At 38.9% G+C, this 20187-nt stretch overlaps 1 protein-coding gene across 8 annotated transcripts in view; it reads left to right on the top strand.

The window, feature by feature from the left end:
* Nucleotides 1–20187, top strand: part of MAST2 (microtubule associated serine/threonine kinase 2) — a 199598-nt gene that overhangs the window by 119622 nt on the left and 59789 nt on the right. The gene's annotated exons all lie outside the window — the stretch shown is intronic.

The raw sequence follows: 20187 nt of genomic DNA, 5'->3' as shown, positions 1-20187 counted from the left end.
TTATTTATTTATTAATTTTGGCTGTGTTGGGTCTTCGTTGCTGTGCGCAGGCTTTCTCTAGTTGCAGCAAGCGGGGGCTTCTCTTCGTTGCGATGTGCGGGCTTCTCATCGTGGTGGCTTCTTTTGTTACGGAGCACGGGCTGTAAGCATGCGGGCTTCAGTAGCAGCGGCGCATGGGCTCAGTAGTTGTGGCTCGCGGGCTCTACAGCGCAGGCTCAGTACTTGTGGCTCAGAGGCTTAGTTGCCCTGCGGCATGTGGGATCTTCCCGGACCAGGGCTCGAACCCATGTCCCCTGCATTGGCAGGCAGATTCTTAACCACTGTGCCACAAGGGAAACCGTAACGTTTTAGAAAGTTGTATCATTTTATATTCCTACCAGCAATGTTTGAGGGACCATTTTTTTACGTCTTCACCAACACTAGATATTCTTTTTGCTTGATTATAGCAAAAATTTCTCTCGTCAATATGTTGTAGTTTCCAGTGTACAAGTCTTACACTTCTTTTGTTAAATTTATTCCTAAGAATTTTATTCTTTCTAATGCTATTGTGAGTGGAAGTGTTTCTTAATTTCATTTTCAGGTTGTTGGTTGCTAGTATATAGAAATACAGTTAGCTTTTGTGTATTCATGTATCCTGTGATCTTGCCAAACTTGTTTATTGGTTTTAGTAGTTTTTTTTTTAATTCCTTGAGATTTTCCACATACAGGATCATTTTATCTGTGAATAATAACAGTTTTACTTCTTCTTTTCCATCCTGGATGATTTTATTTTTTACTTACTGTACTGGCAGGAAACTTCAGTACACTGTTGAAAAGAATAAGCAAAAGCAGACATACTTGCCTTTTTCCTTCTCTTAGTAAGAGGAGGAAAGCATTTTGTCTTTCACCATTAAATATGTTAGTTGTGAGGTTTTCATAGGTGCCCTTTATCAGGTTGAGGATGTTCCCTTAACTTGTCCCAAGTTTGTTGAGAGCATTTATTGTGAATGTGTTTTGGACCTTTGTTAAAAAATGTGTTTTCTGCATCTATTGAGATGATCATATAGTTTTTGTCCTTTATTCTATTAATATGGTATAATATATTAATTGATTTTAAACCAACTTTGCAAAGGATAGATCCCGTAGTTTAGAATCCTTTTGCTTTTTCTTTCCCTTCCCTTCTATATTTCTTCTCTTTTAAATTGGTTTTTAAATTTTATTTTCATTTTTAACTGTGACTTAATATAAAGAGCATAAAATTTGTCATTTTAACTATTTTTAAGTGTATAGTTCTGTGGCATTAAGTACATTCACATTATTGTGCAGTGTCACTCCCATCCATTTCCAGAATGTTTTCATCTTTGCAAACTGAAACGCTGTACCCATTAAACGCTCATTCCCCATTCCTTCCTCTCCCAACCCCTGGTAACCACCATTCTACTTAACTTTCTTTATGAATTTGACTACTCTAGACATCTCATATAAGTGGAATCATAAAATGTTTGTTCTTTTGTGACTGGCTTATTTCACTTAGCAAAATGTCTTTAAGGTCATTGCTGTTGTAGCATGCGTCAGAATTTCCTTCCTTTTTTAGGCTGAATAATATTCCATTGTGTGTATATACCACAACTTTCTTTATCCATTCATCTATTGAGGACACTTGGGTAGCTTCCACCTTTTGACTATTGTGAATAATGCTACTCTGAACATGGTGTACAGATATCTGTTCGAGTCCTTGCTTTCAGTTCTTTCGGGCATGTGCCCAGAAGTGGAGATGCCAGATCATACGGTAATTTTTTGTTTAATTTTTTGAGGAACCACCCTACTATTTTCCACAGCAGCTGCACCGTAGTGCATTCCCACCAGCAATGCATAAGTGTTCCAATTTCTGCACATGCTAGCCAGCACTTGTAATTTTCTGTTTTTATAGTTATTGTTTATAATAGCCATCCTGATGAGTATGAAGTGGTATCTTACTGTGGTTTTGATTCGCATTTCCTTGATGACTAGTGACATGGAACAGGTTTTCATGTGCTTGTTGGCCATTTGTATATCTTCTTTGGAGAAATGCCTATTTGTGTCATTTTAAAATCTGGTGTTGTTTATTGTTTTTGTTGTTGTTTTGTAGGACTTACTTATACATCCTGGATATTAATTTTTAATAGTATCTTTGTATAGATTTTGTGCTAGTTCCTTTTGAATTACTAATTATTTTTGAAAGAGGTATGTTCTTCCTAATCTACATGTTTACAAGAAGTTTGTGTAGAAGAAAGACCAGGACAGTGGATTAGACTGTTAAGTAGTGTCTGTGGTTTACAGTGAAGCTCATTATATTGCATTTTTTTTTCTCTCTAGCTGTAAGTCTGTCTTTAGGCCACTGCACTATGGTCCTAAGTAGGGTCCAGGAAATAAGCTCACACAGCCATCCATTCACTGTGTCTTTGAGTGGGTTGTTAGTACTGTCTTTTTGATTGTGTTAAAGCTAGAGTTTACCTCATCTAATTGAGGTGTAATTGACATATTATATTAGCTTCAGGTGTACAGTGTATGATGCAATATTTGTATGTATTGCGAAATGATCACCCTAGTAAGTCCAGTTAACATCCGTCACCATACACAGTTGTAATTTTTTTTCTTGTGATGAGAACTTTCAAGATCCACTCCCTCTCCTAGCTACTTTCTAATATGTAGTAGTTATTGTTAACTATAGTCATCATGCTGTCCATTAAATCCCCATGACTTACTCATTTTATAACTGGAAATTTGTACCTTTCAACCCCCTTAACCCATTTTGCCCAGCCCTTCACACCCCCTGCCTCAGGCAACCAGCGATGATGTGTTCTCTCTATTCATAAGCTCAGACATATTTGTTTCTTTGCTTTATATTCCACATAAAAGTGAGATTATATGCTATTTATCTTCTTCTGTGTGACTGTTTCACTTAGCATAATGCCCTCAAGGTCCATCCATGTTTTTACAAATGGCAAGACTTCATTGTTTTTTTAAAAAAAATTTTTTTCAATTAAAAAAAATTGAAGTAGAGTTGATTTACAATGTTGTGCCAGTCTCTGCTGTACAGCAAAGTGACTCAGTTACACACATAGCGACATGCTTTTTTTAATATTCTTTTCCATTATGGTTTATCCCAGGATTTTGAATATAGTTCCCTGTGCTATACATTAGGACCTTGTTGTTTATCTATTCTAAATGTAATGTTTGCATCTACCAACCTCAAACTCCCAGTCCATCCCTCTCCCTCCCTCACTCGCCCTTGGCAACCACAAGTCTGTTCACTATGTCTTGAGTCTGTTTCTGTCCTGTAGATAGGTTCATTTGTGCCACATGTAAGTGATATCGTATGGTATTTGTCTTCCTTTTTCTGACTTACTTCACTTAGTATGATAATCTCTAATTGCAACCATTGCTGCAAATGGCATTATTTTGTTCTTGTTTGTGGCTGAGTAGTATTCCATTGTATATATGTACCACATCTTCTTTATCTATTAATCTGTTGATGGACATTTAGGTTGTTTCCATGTTTTGGCTATTATGAATAGTGCTGCTGTGAACATAGGGGTGTATATATCTTTTTGAATTATAGTTTTTAGACTTCATTCTTTTTCATGGCTGAATAATATTCCTGTGTGTGTATATGTGTGTGTGTGTGTGTGTTTGTCTTTATCCATTCATCCATTCAGTATCTTATAATTCAGTATCTTACAATTTTTATTTATAAAACATTGAATTAAATTTTCCCATATTCAACTATTCTTGTTCCATTATTGCCAGTTTTGATTCATTAATTTTTTTTATTTTTTATGTTATTCATTTATACTTTTGATGATCTAAAACATTCTGTATTTGCAAGTCTTTTTCAGATTTCTATTAATTGACTCCTATCCCATGGAAATTCATCTTCCCATTATTGATTTTATTGGCTGACTTTCTTACCATCAGATATTTTTTAAGTGTTTTGGTTATTATTGTGACTGGTAATTCGTTTTATGTGTAGTTTTTTTTTTTTTTTTTTTTTTGCGGTACATGGACCTCTCACTGTTGTGGCCTCTCCCGTTGCGGAGCACAGGCTCCAGACGTGCAGGCTCAGCGGCCATGGCTCACGGGCCCAGCCGCTCCATGGCATGTGGGATCCTCCCGGACCAGGGCACGAACCCGTGTCCCCTGCATCGGCAGGTGAACTCTCAACCACTGCGCCACCAGGGAAGCCCAATATAGATTTTTTTTTAAGATTTTTTTTTTTTAACTTCAAGTGAGTGGTGGCAAAAAATACAGTTGACTATTAGAACTATTTTGGTTCCATTTGTGCTGAGGTGCCAGAAGTTTTACCCACTATTGCTGCTGTAACATCGCTGCAAATGTCACCCAGCAAAAAAAGTAAATAATGTCTCAGTATTCTTATGAAAATAGACTTGACATTGCCGTCCTTCTGAAAGGGCCTCAGGATCCTTCAGCGGTTTGCAGACCAACTTGATCATGATATTTTTAAAAATTAAATTTGCTAAAATTGTATAGAATTAAAACATGCATGCTTATAAAGGAAATAGACATATAATTTTCTTAGGCTGTTGTTATCCGGCTTTGAATCAAAGTTATACTAATGCCATAGAACAACTTAGGCAGCTTTCCAACTTATTCTGTTTTCTAGCACAACTTTATAATAAGACAAGGATTACTTGTTCCTTGAAAGTTTGTTAGTTATCGCCTGTAGAGAGCTACTTGGCTTGTGGTAGGAGTTGTGTGGAGATGCACAATAAATTCTATGATAGAAGGTTATACAAAATTCAGTGCTGGTGTATGGAAACCAGTCTTTAATTCTGCCCTGGAGAACTCAATGAAGACTTTAGAGGGAAGGAAGTTTGTGAGTTGAGAAGAGAATAATTAACATAAATTTGTCAGGTAGTCATCTGAGACAAGGATATTTAAGGAGAAGCAATAGCATGTGCAAGGGAGAGGAGACATAATTGGGGTGTAGAGCATATAGAGAGTGGATTTGTGAGGAGGTGATGATGATCAGGACAGATCGGCAAGGGGCTGGCCATATCATGAAGCGCCTTGAATAGCATGCTAATAACTAATTTCAAAATTTATTTATTTGACATGTGAGGTGATCATTTACTAGTTTTCTTTAAACTACTGTAGCTTAGAATTGAACCATGGTTGTACCAATTAACATGCAGTATAATTACTACTATTACATTACTGATTGCTACAAATTTCTTTTCCTACTGCAGCCATCCCCCTCCTGTTCACTTTACATATGTGTAAGCCACCCACATTTTAAATTTAATTTTTATTTTGTCGGAGTAATATATGGACATAATTTCAAAAGTCAGTGACTTCTTTAAGGCTTGTAAAAGAAAACTAGATATTCTCTTACCCCACTCTTACCATCCTTAATTTTTGCTTCTCAAAAGTAAGCACTTTATGGGCTTCCCTGGTGGCGCAGTGGTTGGGAGTCCACCTGCCGATGCAGGGGACGCGGGTTCGTGCCCTGGTCCGGGAAGATCCCACGTGCCGCGAAGCGGCTGGGCCCGTGAGCCATGGCCGCTGAGCCTGCGCATCCGGAGCCTGTGCTCCGCAACAGGAGAGGCCACAGCAGTGAGAGGCCCACGTACAGCAAAAAAAAAAATAAAGTAAGCACTTTAAATTATTTCATGTTAAAAACGAGAAAAGAAGAAACCAAACAAAAAAAATTATTTCATCTGTATCAGTGTCAATTATGACTTCATAACTATTATCCTAGTTCAATCACTGTATGCTGTGATTATGTTTGTTTTCTTTTACAACTTTTTGTTTTCTTGAGGGTTATAATTACCTCACTTTTGCATTGCTTCATATTTTATGTAGAATTCATTTGTTCATCCCCAAATTTTCCATCAGAAGTGTAAAATGCAGTAGGTTACATTGAATGATCTAATGATCCTCCCCGTCACCCCCATCATTATTCCTAGAACCCTCTCATATTCCACTCCAGTCTACCTTGATTATTCTCTAGTCTTCTTGCGTAGTTGCCATCATGGTATTACCATTACCTCTTTCCACTATGGGTTTTAATAAGTTCACCAGATCTTCTGCCTTCCTCTTAGTCAAGTCCTTCATTTTGGTGGACCATAGACACACAGATTCTTTTTTTTTTTTTTTTTTTAATTCTTTTTAGCTGCACCACACAGCATGTGGGATCTTAGTTCCCTGACCAGAGATGGAACCTGCACCCCCTGCATTGGAAGCTCAGAGACTTAACCACTGGACCACCAGGGAAGTCCCAACACCCAGATTCTTTTTTTTTTTTTAAGTTTTATTGATCTATACTATTGTTTTCTTTGTTTCCATTTCATTTATTTCTACTTTGATCTTTATGATTTCTTTCCTTCTACTAACTTTGGGTTTTGTTTGTTCTTCTTCCTCTAGTTCCTTTAGGTGTAAGGTTAGATTGTTTATCTGAGATTTTTCTTGTTTCTTGAGGTAGGATTGTATTGCTATAAACTTCCTCCTTCGAACTGCTTTTGCTGCATCCCATAGGTTTTGGATTGTCGTGTTTTTGTTGTCATTTGTCTCTAGGTATTTTTTGATTTCCTCTTTGAGTTCTTCAGTGATCTCTTGGTTATTTAGTAATGTATTGTTTAGCCTCCATGTGTTTGTGTTTTTTACATTTTTTTCCCTGTAATTTATTTCTAATCTCATAGCGTTGTGGTCAGAAAATATATATGATTTCAATTTTCTTAAATTTACCGAGGCTTGATTTGTGACCCAAGATGTCATCTGTCCTGGAGAATGTTCCACGTGCACCTGAGAAGAACGTGTAATCTGCTGTTTATGGATGGAGTGTCCTATAAATATCAATTAAATATATCTGGTCTATTGTGTCATTTAAAGCTTGTGTTTCCTTATTAATTTTCTGTCTGGATGATCTGTCCATTGGTGTAGGTGAGGTGTTACAGTCCCCCACTATTACTGTGTTACTGTTGATTTCCTGTTTTATAGCTGTTAGCATTTGTCTTATGTATTGAGGTGCTCCTGTGTTGGGTGCATATATACTTATAATTTTTATATCTTCCTCTTGGACTGATCCCTTGATCATTATGTAGTGTCCTTCCTTGTCTCTTATAACATTTCTATTTTATCTGATATGAGTATTGCTACTCCAGCTTTCTTTTGATTTCCATTTGCATGGAATATCTTTTTCCATCCCCTCACTTTCAGTCTGTATTTGTCCCTAGGTCTGAAGTGGATCTCTTGTAGATAGCATATATACACGTCTTGTTTTTGTATCCATTCAGGCAGTCTGTGTCTTTTGGTTGGAGCATTTAATCCATTCACATTTAAGGTAATTATTGATATGTATGTTCCTATTACCATTTTCTTAATTGTTTTGGGTTTGTTTTTGTAGGTCCTTTTCTTCTCTTGTGTTTCCCACTTAGAGGAGTTCATTTAGCATTTGTTGTAAAGCTGGTTTGGTGATGCTGAATTCTCTTAGCTTTTGCTTGTCTGTAAAGCTTTTGGTTTCTCCGTGGAATCTGAGTGAGATCCTTACCAGGTAGAGTAATCTTGGTTGTAGGTTCTTCCCTTTCATCACTTTAAATATATTGTGCCACTCCCTTCTGGCTTGCAGAGTTTCTGCTGAGAAATCAGCTGTTAACCTTATGGGAGTTCCCTTGTATGTTATTTGTCATTTTTCCCTTGTTGCTTTTAATAATTTTTCTTTGTCTTTAGTTTTTGTCAATTTGATTACTGTGTGTCTCGGCGTGTTTCTCCTTGGGTTTATCCTGCCTGGGACTCTCTGTGCTTACTGGACTTGGATGGCTATTTCCTTTCCCGTGTTAGGGAAGTATTCGACTATAATCTCTTCAAATATTTTCTCGGGTCTTTCTCTCTCTCTTCTCCTTCTGGGACCCCTATAATGTGAATGTTGGTGCATTTAATGTTGTCCCAGAGGTCTCTTAGGCTGTCTTCATTTCATTTCATTCTTTTTTCTTTATTCTGTTCCATGGCAGTAAATTCCACCATTCTGTCTTCCAGGTCACTTATCCATTCTTCTGCTTCAGTTATTCTGCTGTTGATTCCTTCTAGTGTATTTTTCATTTCAGTTATTGTATTGTTCATCTCTGTTTGTTCTTTAATTTTCTAGGTCCTTGTTAAACATTTCTTGCATCTTCTCGATCTTTGCCTCCATTCTTTTTCCGAGGTCCTGGATCATCTTCACTATCATTATTATGAATTCTTTTTCTGGAAGGTTGCCTATCTCCACTTCATTTAGTTGTTTTTCTGGGGTTTTATCTTGTTGCTTCATCTGGTACATGGGCCTCTGCCTTTTCATTTTGTCCATCTTTCTGTGAATGTGGTTTTCGTTCCACAGCCTGCAGGATTGTAGTTCTTCTTGCTTCTGCTGTCTGCCCTCTGGTCCGGACACCCAGCTTCTTAAAAGGCACCTATGTTCAGTATATATTGCCTGAGCTGTCTTCCCTCATATATCTAAGTTTCTTCAGCTGTGGGCCTCTGAAAGCCAAGGATTGATTACATTCATATATTTTAGTCCTTCCAGTGCCTGGCCTAGAACGTTGAAATTAACTATCACTAAAAATGACTGGGATATAGTGTTTGACTACTGAAAGTGGGGGCTTAGTTCTAAAAGTAGCCTCTGTATCCATAGCTGCCTCATAGAAACAGCCATGGATACAGAGGCTATCTTGTATAGATTAGAAGTGTTCTAATCTTCTCTATTATGGAAACTTGGGCACAGGCCAGACAGCTGGGCTATTTATTGAGGAAGGAGGCAGAAAAGAAGGGTTGTTACCAATTCAGGGTTTAACGTGGATATTGGACAAACATATGGAATGCTTACAAGATATTTTGTGTTTCTCTTTAACTACTGTCTCTCAGAGAAACTGGTCTGTAAATGTAACCTGGGAGTGGGCTTATAAATTGGAACTTCCAAAGAAGTCCGGAAGCCATGGGAACTTAGTAAAGACAAACCAAATATACCACAACTTCCCAGACACTGTGTAATTAGGGATGGCCTTAGACTACTTCATTTTACCAAGGCCCATATTTGTCGTGGAAGTGTACTCCATTCAAAGAAAAAATCTCTAGTCTCATTGGCCACTTTCCTTTTATCACCAAGAAATGCACTGCTTTAAGAATGCATTACAGGACCATTCTCTCCCATTCATTAGTTATCCAAACAATAATAACTGTGTATCAGCCACTGTCCTGGGCCCTGGAAATATAGACACGCTTAGAATACACAAATTCTGAAGCATTGCCCACTCTAGGGCTTTTACATTTCTCTGCCAGGTTTATTCAGTTAGAACTCTGGGAATGTGAACATCAACTACAGTCAGCAATGACAGAACTATCTAGTTTTCTAGGTGGTGAGCACAACTCTTTTTTCATCTTGAGACTGGGGTTGGGGACATGCTGCTGCTGCCCTGTTAGGGAAACTTCCCACTATGTCACATGATTCCAGGGAAGGAGATTACACTGGCTTACATTTAGCCAGTTACCCGCTTTCCTCATGTTTTTTACTTTAAAACCTGATTCATTCCAAGCAGTATGGGTCTGTTTAATCCATGGTGGTACCTTGGACATTGGCATTTGAGCTTTAGAAGTAAATTTATTTCTTTTCACTGTAAGTTAGTATTGTTGCAGGACCATGTAGCTGAGACTTTTAGGTCTGGCTCTTATATTCTGCCAGGAGCTGAATCATGCTTCCTTTGCATTGTTGCTGGTCTTTTCTTCTACAGCACAGTGAAAGGATTCAGGATTGGCCAGTGTAGAGATAATCTGTACCTCTTGGTATTTTGTCTGGATCAAGAGAGTTCTTTGCTGTACCTTGTTGATGTTGACAGTGGTAGCCAAGATGGTCATGACTAAAGAATTTGGTGAGAGCATAGTCTTTGCTGAGTCTCTGCCATAGCCGGTCTCCTCTCCAGTATTTGTGGCTCTGTCAAAGTTCTGTTCTAATCCCTAAGGTAGTTTTTTTTTTTTCTTCCTTTTTTCCCATCTTCATTGAGGTATAATTGACATTTAATATTGTGTAAGTTTAAGCTGTACCATGTGATGATTTGATACACATATATATTGTGAAATGTTTACCACAATATGGTTAGTTAACACATCCTTCACCTCACATAATTATCATTTTGTTGTTGTTATTATGGTGAGAAAATTAAAGCTCTGCTCTCACAGCAGCTTTCAAGTATATGATACAGTATTGCCAATCATAGCCACCATGCTGTATATTAGATGCCCGCCTAGGGTAGTTCTTTTTTTTTTTTTTTTTTTTTACGGTACGCGGGCCTCTCACTGTTGTGGTCTCTCCCGTTGCGGAGCACAGGCTCCGGACGCGCAGGCTCAGCGGCCATGGCTCGCGGGCGCAGCCGCTCCGCGGCATGTGGGATCTTCCCGGACCGGGGCACGAACCTACGTCCCCTGCATCGGCAGGCAGACTCTCAACCACTGCGCCACCAGGGAAGCCCAGGGTAGTTCTTAATAACCTTTCTGTCCATCCATTTTCTGTCCCCTGAAGTTAGTCAAATTATGAAAAATGCCCTTGTTTTTCTGGATATGTGCCTTCTGAATCAATCATCTTTAGGATGGAGACCCACATTAAGAAAGTCCTAGGGCAAAGAGAAAGTAAGTTACATTAGGCTTTCAAAAATTATTGGTGCGTTATTGTGACCTAGGGCAAGCTGCTTAGCCTCTCTGTGTTTCAGGTTCCTTGTCTGTATAAAGTGGATTATAGTAGTACCTACTTCATAGGGTGTGAGATACTACATGCAGTGCTTTAAACAGTGCCCAGTTAGCACTTAATAAATGCTAGCTATTATAATTATTGTTTTAAATGCATAGCTAATAGAATGTGAGGAAAATCCCAAGTGACCTAAATCTAAGAGAGAAAACAATGCCTCAACAGTGGGAATCAGTGTTGGAACTTCCAAGAAAGAGGGCCAGGGAGGAGGTACATTGTATTAGTCTTGATATCCGTTAGGGGAAAAAGGATGAGGCCTTGGGCTTGTTTAGGGTAGGGAGACCCTAAGTTAGGGTAGAATTGAGACCCCACACTCAAAGGACTTTACCCTCAGTGTAGGAATGCACTAGGAAAACAGTTTGCCCACTGTCATGGAGAGATGAAAGGAAGTTCTTTAATCTCATCTAGGTTTTAAGTAGGCTCTTAATAAGAAATAAAAAAAGTCTCCTTGAGAATTTTAAACTATAGACCTTTATTCAACTGAATTTGAGGCCTGGAGTTTATACCATATGTATGGTCTTAAGAGCTGATTCTGGGCTGTAAATAACTCTGACAAATCTGTCAGAAACAAATTCAAAAAATTTTTAAAGACATATCTTCAAATCAGGTAGCACAAGATTCCCATAAAGCCACACTAAATAAAGGTGAGTTTACAGTACAAAACCATAGACCATACAAGGAAGCAGTCCACCACATGTGAAAATCAGAAGAAAAAAGAAACAGTAAGATTAGACCCCTAAGAACTTTAGAAAGTAGCATTATGAATGAAAACTGTAAAATAAGTATATGTAAAGTGAATAAAAATATAAATGGAGACAAAAATGCGAGAACAAAAGACATTTAATTTTAAAAGATCAGGCATATTTTGAAAAAAATGACAATTAGAATTCAAGGAATTAAATACATTGTAACATTGAATTTGAAAGCTCAGTAGTCAGGTTATATAGTAGAGCTGTGGACAAAGCTAGTAAAATTTTATCTAAAGTGCAGCACAGAGATGGAAAGATGTAAAATATGAATGAGAACTAAGAAATATGGAGGATACAATAATAAGGTCCAACAGAGTATAGAGAAATGGGGGAAAGGCAGTATTCATAGAAATAATGATTGAGACCTTCCAGAATTGATTAGAAACCAAAATAACATCATGGAGCACAATAGGTAAAAATAAATGTCCATCTAGGTACATTGCAGTAAAATTTCAGAACCAAAAAACAGAGGTCTTCAAAGGAACTAGAGAACCTTCAAGAATCCACAAAAGCTAAAAGAGCTCTAACGAATGAGTTGAGCAAGGAAGTTTACCTAAGAAAATTGAAAGCATAATGTACACACAAATACACAAATACTCATAGCAACATCATTTAAACTATCTAAAGAGCAGAAACAACCCAAGTTGTCCATCAGTTTATGAATGGATAAATAAATGTTGTATATTCTTCACACAATAGAATATTATTCAGCCATAAAAAGAAACGAAATACTGACAAGTACTTCAACATGGATGAATCTTGAAAACATGCTAAGCGAAAGAAGCCTGACTTAAGGCCACACGATATATGATTCCATTTATTTGAAATATCCAGAATAGGTGGAATCCGTAGAGACAGAAAATACTTTGGTGGTTGCCTGGGAAAGGGGGTAGCAAAGATGGGGATGGAGAGTGACTGCTTTATGGGTACAGGGGTTCTTTGGGGGATAATGAAAATGTTCTGGAATTAGCAGTGGCGGTTGCACAGCCTTGCGAGTGTACTAAAAACCACTAAATTATGCACTTTAAAAGGTTGAATTCTATGGTATGTGAATATACCTAAAAAATTATGGTTTAAAAAAACAAAGCAGTGAGAGAGCAAAGAAAAATTAACTACAAAAGAACAACAGTCCTAAGAGCAAGCTTCTCAATAGAAATAACAGGAGCCATAAGACAATGGAATAATATCTTTAAGATATTGAGAAAAAAGTTACTCCCAACAAGAGGTTGTAGAATTCCATACCTGTGTAATTATCGTTGGAAGTCACTGAGAAAAATAAAGCCATTTTCAGACAAACTGTGAAATTGAGAAGGTTTATCAATATCAGATTCTCAGTGAAATAATCACTTAGAAAAGAAGAAAGAAAGACAAAAGTTGTGAGATCTAAGAGAGAATGCTGAGCAAAGAAATTGGAAAGTATGAGTAAATCAAAGCAAGCAATTATTGTATGAAACAATAAGAATTACTAATTTGGCATTATAAAAGCAAGATAGACCTGAACCACTGGACCAAATTACATGTAAGTTGGAAGGGGTGGGGAGAATTGGAGTTAAGATCTAATTTTTTAAAAATTTATTTATTTTATTTATTTATTTTTGGCTGCGTTGGATCTTTGTTGCTGTGCGCGGGCTTTCTCTGGTTGCAGGGAGCGGGGACTACTCTTCCTTGTGGTGCGCTGGCTTCTCATTGCGGTGGCTTCTCTTGTTGCAGGGCACAGGCTCTAGGCTCATGGGCTTCAGTTGTTGTAGCACGCAGGCTCAGTAGTTGTGGTACGTGGGCTCTAGAGCGAAGGCTCAGTAGTTGTGGCGCACGGGCTTAGTTGCTCCGCAGCATGTGGGATATTCCCGGACCAAGGATCGAACCTATGTCCCCTGTATCGGCATGCAGATTCTTAACCACTGAGCCACTAAAGAAGTCCCAAGATCTAATTTTGTTTAGAAGCGAGGGTTGAGATGCTAGCTAACCTTAGACCTAAGACTTAGGCTCTTGTTAAGACAAGAATGCCTATTAAAAGCTTAATAACAATAACTACGTTTTAAAAAAACCACAACAGTATATAATTTCCAAACCAATGGAGTAGAAGTTAAAAAATACTTCATTAATCCAAAGAGAGCTGAGTAAGGGGGATTCTCAGGGGCAGGTCACAGTGTTACATAGGGAAATGTGGAAGGTGACACTGAAGGAGGTATGGGATATTTGCCATTGTATAGGTGGGGAAGGGCATTCCAAGTGGAGGGAACAGTTAGTGCAGTGGTCCAAGTAGCTTGGTGTTTCTGTGTGAAATTAGCAGCCTTTGTAAGGTTTTGGGCAAATCATCTGATTTATGCCTTAAAAGGATCACTGTGGCTACTTGTGTTGAGAACAGACTGGCAATAGGAGATAGGAGTAAACCAGAGAGACTAGTTAGGAGGTTGTTGAAATAACCCAGGCAAAAGACAAATAATGGATTTATCTCCAAGCAGCACCCTTTATTTACTGAGAGAACATGCATTTTCTCCCACTCTAGCATCTCAGTCTTTACAGGGACATCATCCTGGTTGTTATTCTGAAGTAACACCTGTAAGTGCTTGACCTTAAAATGGACCCAAATTCTTGTCTATTGTATTGATCACACTTAATGAAACAAAAGTGGTCTTTTCCTCATTCCTCATTCTGAAAGGAATAGCCAAGTGCAAGTCAATTCATTACCGAGTGCTTGGATTCCTAGGAGCAGCTGGACTTCTGGAATTGACAGATTGGAGATTAGAGACCCTGAGGGGTCTGCAACCACGCATCTTACCCCGTATTCTATATTCCTTCAGACTGGGAAACAGACTTCCTAAATAAATTTACGGCAGCTCCTGCAGGGGCTCAAATTTGAGTACCTGCTAGTTGCTGGGAGAAGGGATTTTTGAAGGCTGGTAACTCTTCAAATATGGCCACAATTCAAGTTTCACAGAGATTACACAGGTGCTTTAGTCCTTCTCCCACTACCCATGGAGGGGTGACTGTGGTAAAGCAAGTAGGAAGATGAAATGCCAGGCCTTGCTCTGAGTGACCAAGTGACTGGCATGGTGGTGGGCAGCAGTCTAGTTTAACCCAGTCCTTGCAGTGGTTAGTAGAACATCAGCTCCGGGAGCTTCCAGGTTACCTTCCATCAGCTGAGAGTGAGTGTGGCTGACACTGTAAACATCTGGTACTTTAATCTTCTGGAATGAAAAAATGAAGACCTGCCCTTTATCTTCTAGGATCCTGGGGGCAATGGCCAGTGCTTGTTGAAATGGAAAAATTAGGCAGTTCCTTGTCTTGGATCTCAGCTGAGTCATGGCATCTGTACCAGGGTATCTGACCTTTTTTTCCCCTGGCAGCTGTTGCAGATTTGCCAAGTGAGATTATATGTACCTTCATACAAAGGCATGTGGCCTGGAAATACGATCTTTACTGTTTTGTATTTAAATTTTAATAAGATAATGACAAATGAAATTAGAATCAATTATCTGTCCCTGCAGTTTTTTTTTTTAAGCACAGTGATTCAATTATACATATACATGTATCCATTCTTTTTCAGATTCTTTTCCCATATAGGTTATTACAGACTATTGATCTTTCTTTTTTAAAAAAATTAATTTATTTATTTTTGGCTGCCTTGGGTCTTCATTGTTGCACGCGGGCTTTCTCTAGTTGCAGTGAGTGGGGGCTACTCTTGGTTGCGGTGCGTGGGCTTCTCATTGCGGTGGCTTCTCTTGTTGCGGAGCATGGGCTCTAGGCATGAGAGCTTCAGTAGTTGTGGCATGCGGGCTCAGTAGTTGTGGCTTGCGGGCTCTAGAGCACAGGCTCAGTAGTTGTGACGCACGGGCTTAGTTGCTCAGTGACACGTGGGATCTTCCCGGACCAGGGCTCGAACCCGTGTCCCTTGCACTGGTAGATGGATTCTTAACCACTGCACCACCAGGAAAGTCCTGTCCTGCAGTTTTAAGAGATCTTAGTTTTTATACAAAAGGAGTTTAGACATAGTGGTTTGATATACCTTACAGGTGCCACGTGTGCAAGTATCCTCTTTTATTATAATTCTTGTAACAAATTATACTCATCCATTCATCCATTTAACAAATATTTATTGAGTCTGCCATGTGCCAGGCTGAATTCTAGGCACTGAGAAATACAGCAGTAAGCAAAGATTGTGCAAGTCCCTGATCTCATAGAGCTTAAGATTCTAATGGGAGGAGAGACAACAAACAGAATGAATGCAAAATCCATAGTATGTTAGATAACAGTAAGTGCTATTGAGGAAAATATATCAGGAAAGGAGGAAAAGAGCGTTTGAGAGGGCGGGTGTTACCATTTAAAGTAGAATGGTCAAAGGAAAATCCATTCAGGAGATTGTACTTGAGCAAAGACCTGAAAGAGGTGAGGGAGCAAGCCACGAGGGAAACAGGCAAAGGAAGCTTCCTTTGTAAAGGCCCTGAGGCAGTGGCACACTTGGCATATTCTAAGAACAGTGCAGAGGCCCATGTGACTAGAGTAGAGTGAGTAGGAGGGAAAGAGGTAATGGAGATCCAGACCGCGTAAAGCTTGTCGGCCATTGTAAGAACATTGACTTCTACTCTCAGTGAGACAGGGAGAATTTTAAGCATAAGAGTGACTTTGATATTATTTATATTGAAAAAATTTTATAGCTTTATTGAAGTATGATTGAAATATAATAGACTGTACATGTTTAAAATGTACAATTTGATGGGTCTTGACACATGTATGCATCTCTGAAACCATTAGTACAGTCAAGACGATAAACATATCTACAGCTCTCCCAAATTTCCTTATGCCTTGTTATAATACCTCCCCGGCCTCTGGTCAGGAACCACTAATCTTTTGTCTGTCACTCTAGTTTAGTGTTTTCTTGAATTTTATATAAATGGAATTGTTCAGTATTTACTCTTTTATGTCTAGCTTCTTGGTTTTAGCATAATTATTTTGAGATTCATTTATTGTGTGAATCAATAGTTCATTCCTTTTTATTGATGAGTAGTAGTCCATTGTATGGATATATTGTGATTTGTTTATCCTTCATCTATTAGTAGACATTTGAGGTGGTTTCTAGTTTTTTGGCTGTCACAAGTAATAAACAGCATATAGTTGGGTCCTGCTGTTTTATCCAATCTGACAGTCTTTGTCTTAATTAAATATATATTTAGAACATTTACATTTTATGTGATTATTAGTGTAATTGGGTTAAAATCTGTTCTCTTGCTATCTGTTTTCTGTGTGGGCCAACTGTACTTGTTCTTACTTCTTTTTCTGCCTTCTTTTAGACTGAGTATTTTTTATGAGACCATTTTATTTCCCTTTTTTTGTTTGTTTTTCTTTTGTAGTAGTTGCATTAGTATTTATAATATAAAATTTTAACTTTTAGTTTATCTTCAAGTTGTATTATACCACTTCATACTTAATGTAAGAGCCTCACAATAGTATACGTCCATTCTTCCCTTCCAGCCTTGCTGCCTTGGCTGACCTACATTTTATATCTACATATGTTGTAAACCCCACAGTAAATTATTATATTTCCTTTAAAATTCAAGAAGAGTTTTTTTTTTTGGCTGCGCCTTGCAACTTGCAGGATCTTAGTTTCCTGACCAGGAATTGAACCCGTGCCCCTTGCAGTGGAAGCGCAGAGTCTTAACCACTGGACCGCCAGGGAAGTCCCAAGAAGAGATTTTAAAAATAAAAACAAGTGATGTATATTTACCCACACATTTATGATTTTTGGTGCTTTTCTTTATGTGGATCCAGATTTCCATCTAGTATCATGTTCCTTCTGCCTGAAGGACTTGCCTGAGCATCTGGATGAATGGTGGTGCCATGTAATGAAATAGATAGGGAGGAGTTAGCAGGTTTTAGAGGGACATTCACTACCTCTGTTGTTAAATTTGAGATGCCTTTTAGACATCCAGTTAAAGATGTCAAGTAGGTATTCGGATATGAGTCTCACATTCAGAGGTAAGAGCACAGAGTTAGCAATAAAAAGCTGGGTATCATCAACATCATAGATTTAAAGTTATAATACAGGAAAAAATCATTTAGGGAGTGAGTGCAGGGAAGAAGAAAAGATATTCCACATTTGAGCCCCAGAGTACTAAATGGTTTAGAGGTCAGGAAGAGAAGGAACTAGCAAAGGGGAATGAAAAGTGAGCAGCTAGTGAGCTAGGAGGAAGACCAGGAAAGCCTCATCTCCTAGAAGCTAAATAAAGAAGTATCTCAAGAAAAGTTACACAGATGTTAGGTTGAACAAAAGCAGTCAAACACAAAAAAATACATAGTGTGTAATTCTACTTATAGGAAATCCAGCAAAACAAAATTAATTTATGGTGATAGAAGAAAGTAGTTGGGGGATTGACCGGAAGGGGAACATGGGGACTTTCTGGGGTAATAGAATTATTCTGACTTTTGTTTTGGATGTGTTATATGAATGTATACAGTTGTTCAAGGTTCACTGAACAGAACACTTAATTGAATAATCGATATAAATTATATCCCAATTTGTTTTTTAGAAGAGGGAGTTATAACTGTCGAATGATGTTGAGAGGTTACATAAGACAAGGACTGAGAATTGCCTGTTGTCAGTGGTGACCTTGGTAACAGGCAAGAAAGATGAGGATGATTGTATAGTCTAGAGTGGGTTAAAGGAATAGGGTTAATAGGAAATGAGGGTATGAAGATACAAATACAGAATCCCTGCATGGGATTTTTCCCAAACAGGGGAGCAAAGAAACAGGCACGTTGGAAGAGGTCTATGAAAGGTTTTTTCTTATTTTCTTGAGATATGAGAAATGACAGCATATTTTTATGATGATGAGAGTGATCCAGTAGGAAGTAGAAATTCATGGCATAGGAGGACAGTGCAGATACAGACTTCTTGAATGGGGAGTTGGGGGAGTTGACTTTGGTAGAAACATGGTCTTTCCTTCTGCTGTTACAGATGGGAAAGTACAGTATATGGACAAAGATTTAGGATAATAGATTTTTAATGGCTACTTTTATATTTTTTGGCTGTGTTGGGTCTTCTTTGCTGCGCACAGGCTTTCTCTAGTTGCGGCGAGCGGGGGCTACTCTTCATAGCAGTGTGCGGGCTTCTCATTGCGGTGGCTTCTCTTGTTGTGGAGCACGGGCTCTAGGCACGCGAACTTCAGTAGTTGTGGCTCGTGGGCTCTAGAGCGCAGGCTCAATAGTTGTGACGCACCTGCTTAGTTGCTCCACGGCGTGTGGGATCTTCTTGGACCAGGGATCAAACCTGTGTCCCCTGCGCTGGCAGGCAGATTCTTAACCATTGCGCCACCAGGGAAGTCCCAGGCTAATGGATTTTTGTAGCAGAAATATGTAGTACTTCTTTTTGTGTTGATAGTTTTTGCCCCTAGTTGAATAAAAAGCAAAGTCAGCAGATGAGGGTAAGATCTGGGGAAGGAGTGCTAGAGGTTTGGGGAGAATTTCTGAATTAGTTGTCTTGGAGAGAGAGCACATTGCCTAGGTAGATGTAGTATGGACCCACTTGATATTTATCATCATAAACATAAAGAAACACCAGCCAGCATGATTTTGGATTTTTCTTCATTCACCTTTAGCTGCCCGAGTACAGTTGCAAAATAGATGGAAAGTTGGGTTTAAAAGGATTGGAGGGGCTTCCCTGGTGGCACAGTGGTTGAGAGTCCTCCTGCCGATGCAGGGGACATGGGTTTGTGCCCTGGTCTGGGAGGATCCCATGTGCCGCGGAGCGGCTGGGCCCGTGGGCCGTGGCTGCTGGGCCTGCGCGTCCGGAGCCTGTGCTCCGCAGCTGGAGAAGCCACAACGGTGAGAGGCCCACGTACTGCAAAAAAAAAAAGGATTGGGATTTCACCAGGACTGTGGTGTCCTGGGGGATAGCAAAGTTTCAGTTAGAGCTAGAATTTAAACTGCATGTTGAGAAAAGAAGTTAAGGATATAGAGTTTGCTGATGACAGACTGAGTTCAGGGAGACAGAGGGTAAGCTTTTTTTAAAGATCAAGGAGTAGAGACTATGTCAAATTAGAGATAGAAGTCTTGGGCATTTGAGTGTAACGGGGGTAAGGAGGGGGTGTGAGACATGATTAGATTAGTCCTCCTGGTATCTTAGGGAAAGTTGCTTATCATTTCTAATCATAATCTCTTGAGATTGATCACAGTCCTTCCAGTGGTTCCTTATCACATTTCCAGTGTTTCTTTGCAGTAGTCTACCAGCCCTACAAAGTCTGGCTGTGGCCTATACCCATAGTTTCTATAACCTACTTCTTTTCTTGTCATTCTCCCTTCCTGCCACCTACTTGACTTCTTTGCTATTTCTTGAACATTCTCTCTCTCTTTCTTCATAGCACTTTTCACTCCAGTTTGAGGACAGATAACTCCTCTTGTTCCCTACTACTTCCCTAACACCTAGAATGGTGCCTGGTGCATAGTAGGTGTTCAGTAAATATTTGTTTGGATGAATATAAATAACAGGCTTCTTTAATGCCTTTAAAAGATGGGCTGGGGACTTCCCTGTTGGTCCAGTGGCTAAGAATGCACTCCCAATTCAGGGGGCCCAGGTTCAATCCGTGGTCAGGGAACTAGATCCCGCATGCTGCAACTAAGACCTGATGCAGCCAAATAAATAAATATTTTTTAAAGAGAAAGATGGGCTGACTTTCAAATAAATTTATACACACTTTTCAA

Source organism: Globicephala melas, chromosome 1 (genome assembly GCF_963455315.2).
Source record: "Globicephala melas chromosome 1, mGloMel1.2, whole genome shotgun sequence".
In the NCBI taxonomy this organism is placed as follows: domain Eukaryota; kingdom Metazoa; phylum Chordata; class Mammalia; order Artiodactyla; family Delphinidae; genus Globicephala; species Globicephala melas.
This window is presented reverse-complemented; position numbering and strand designations above follow the sequence as displayed.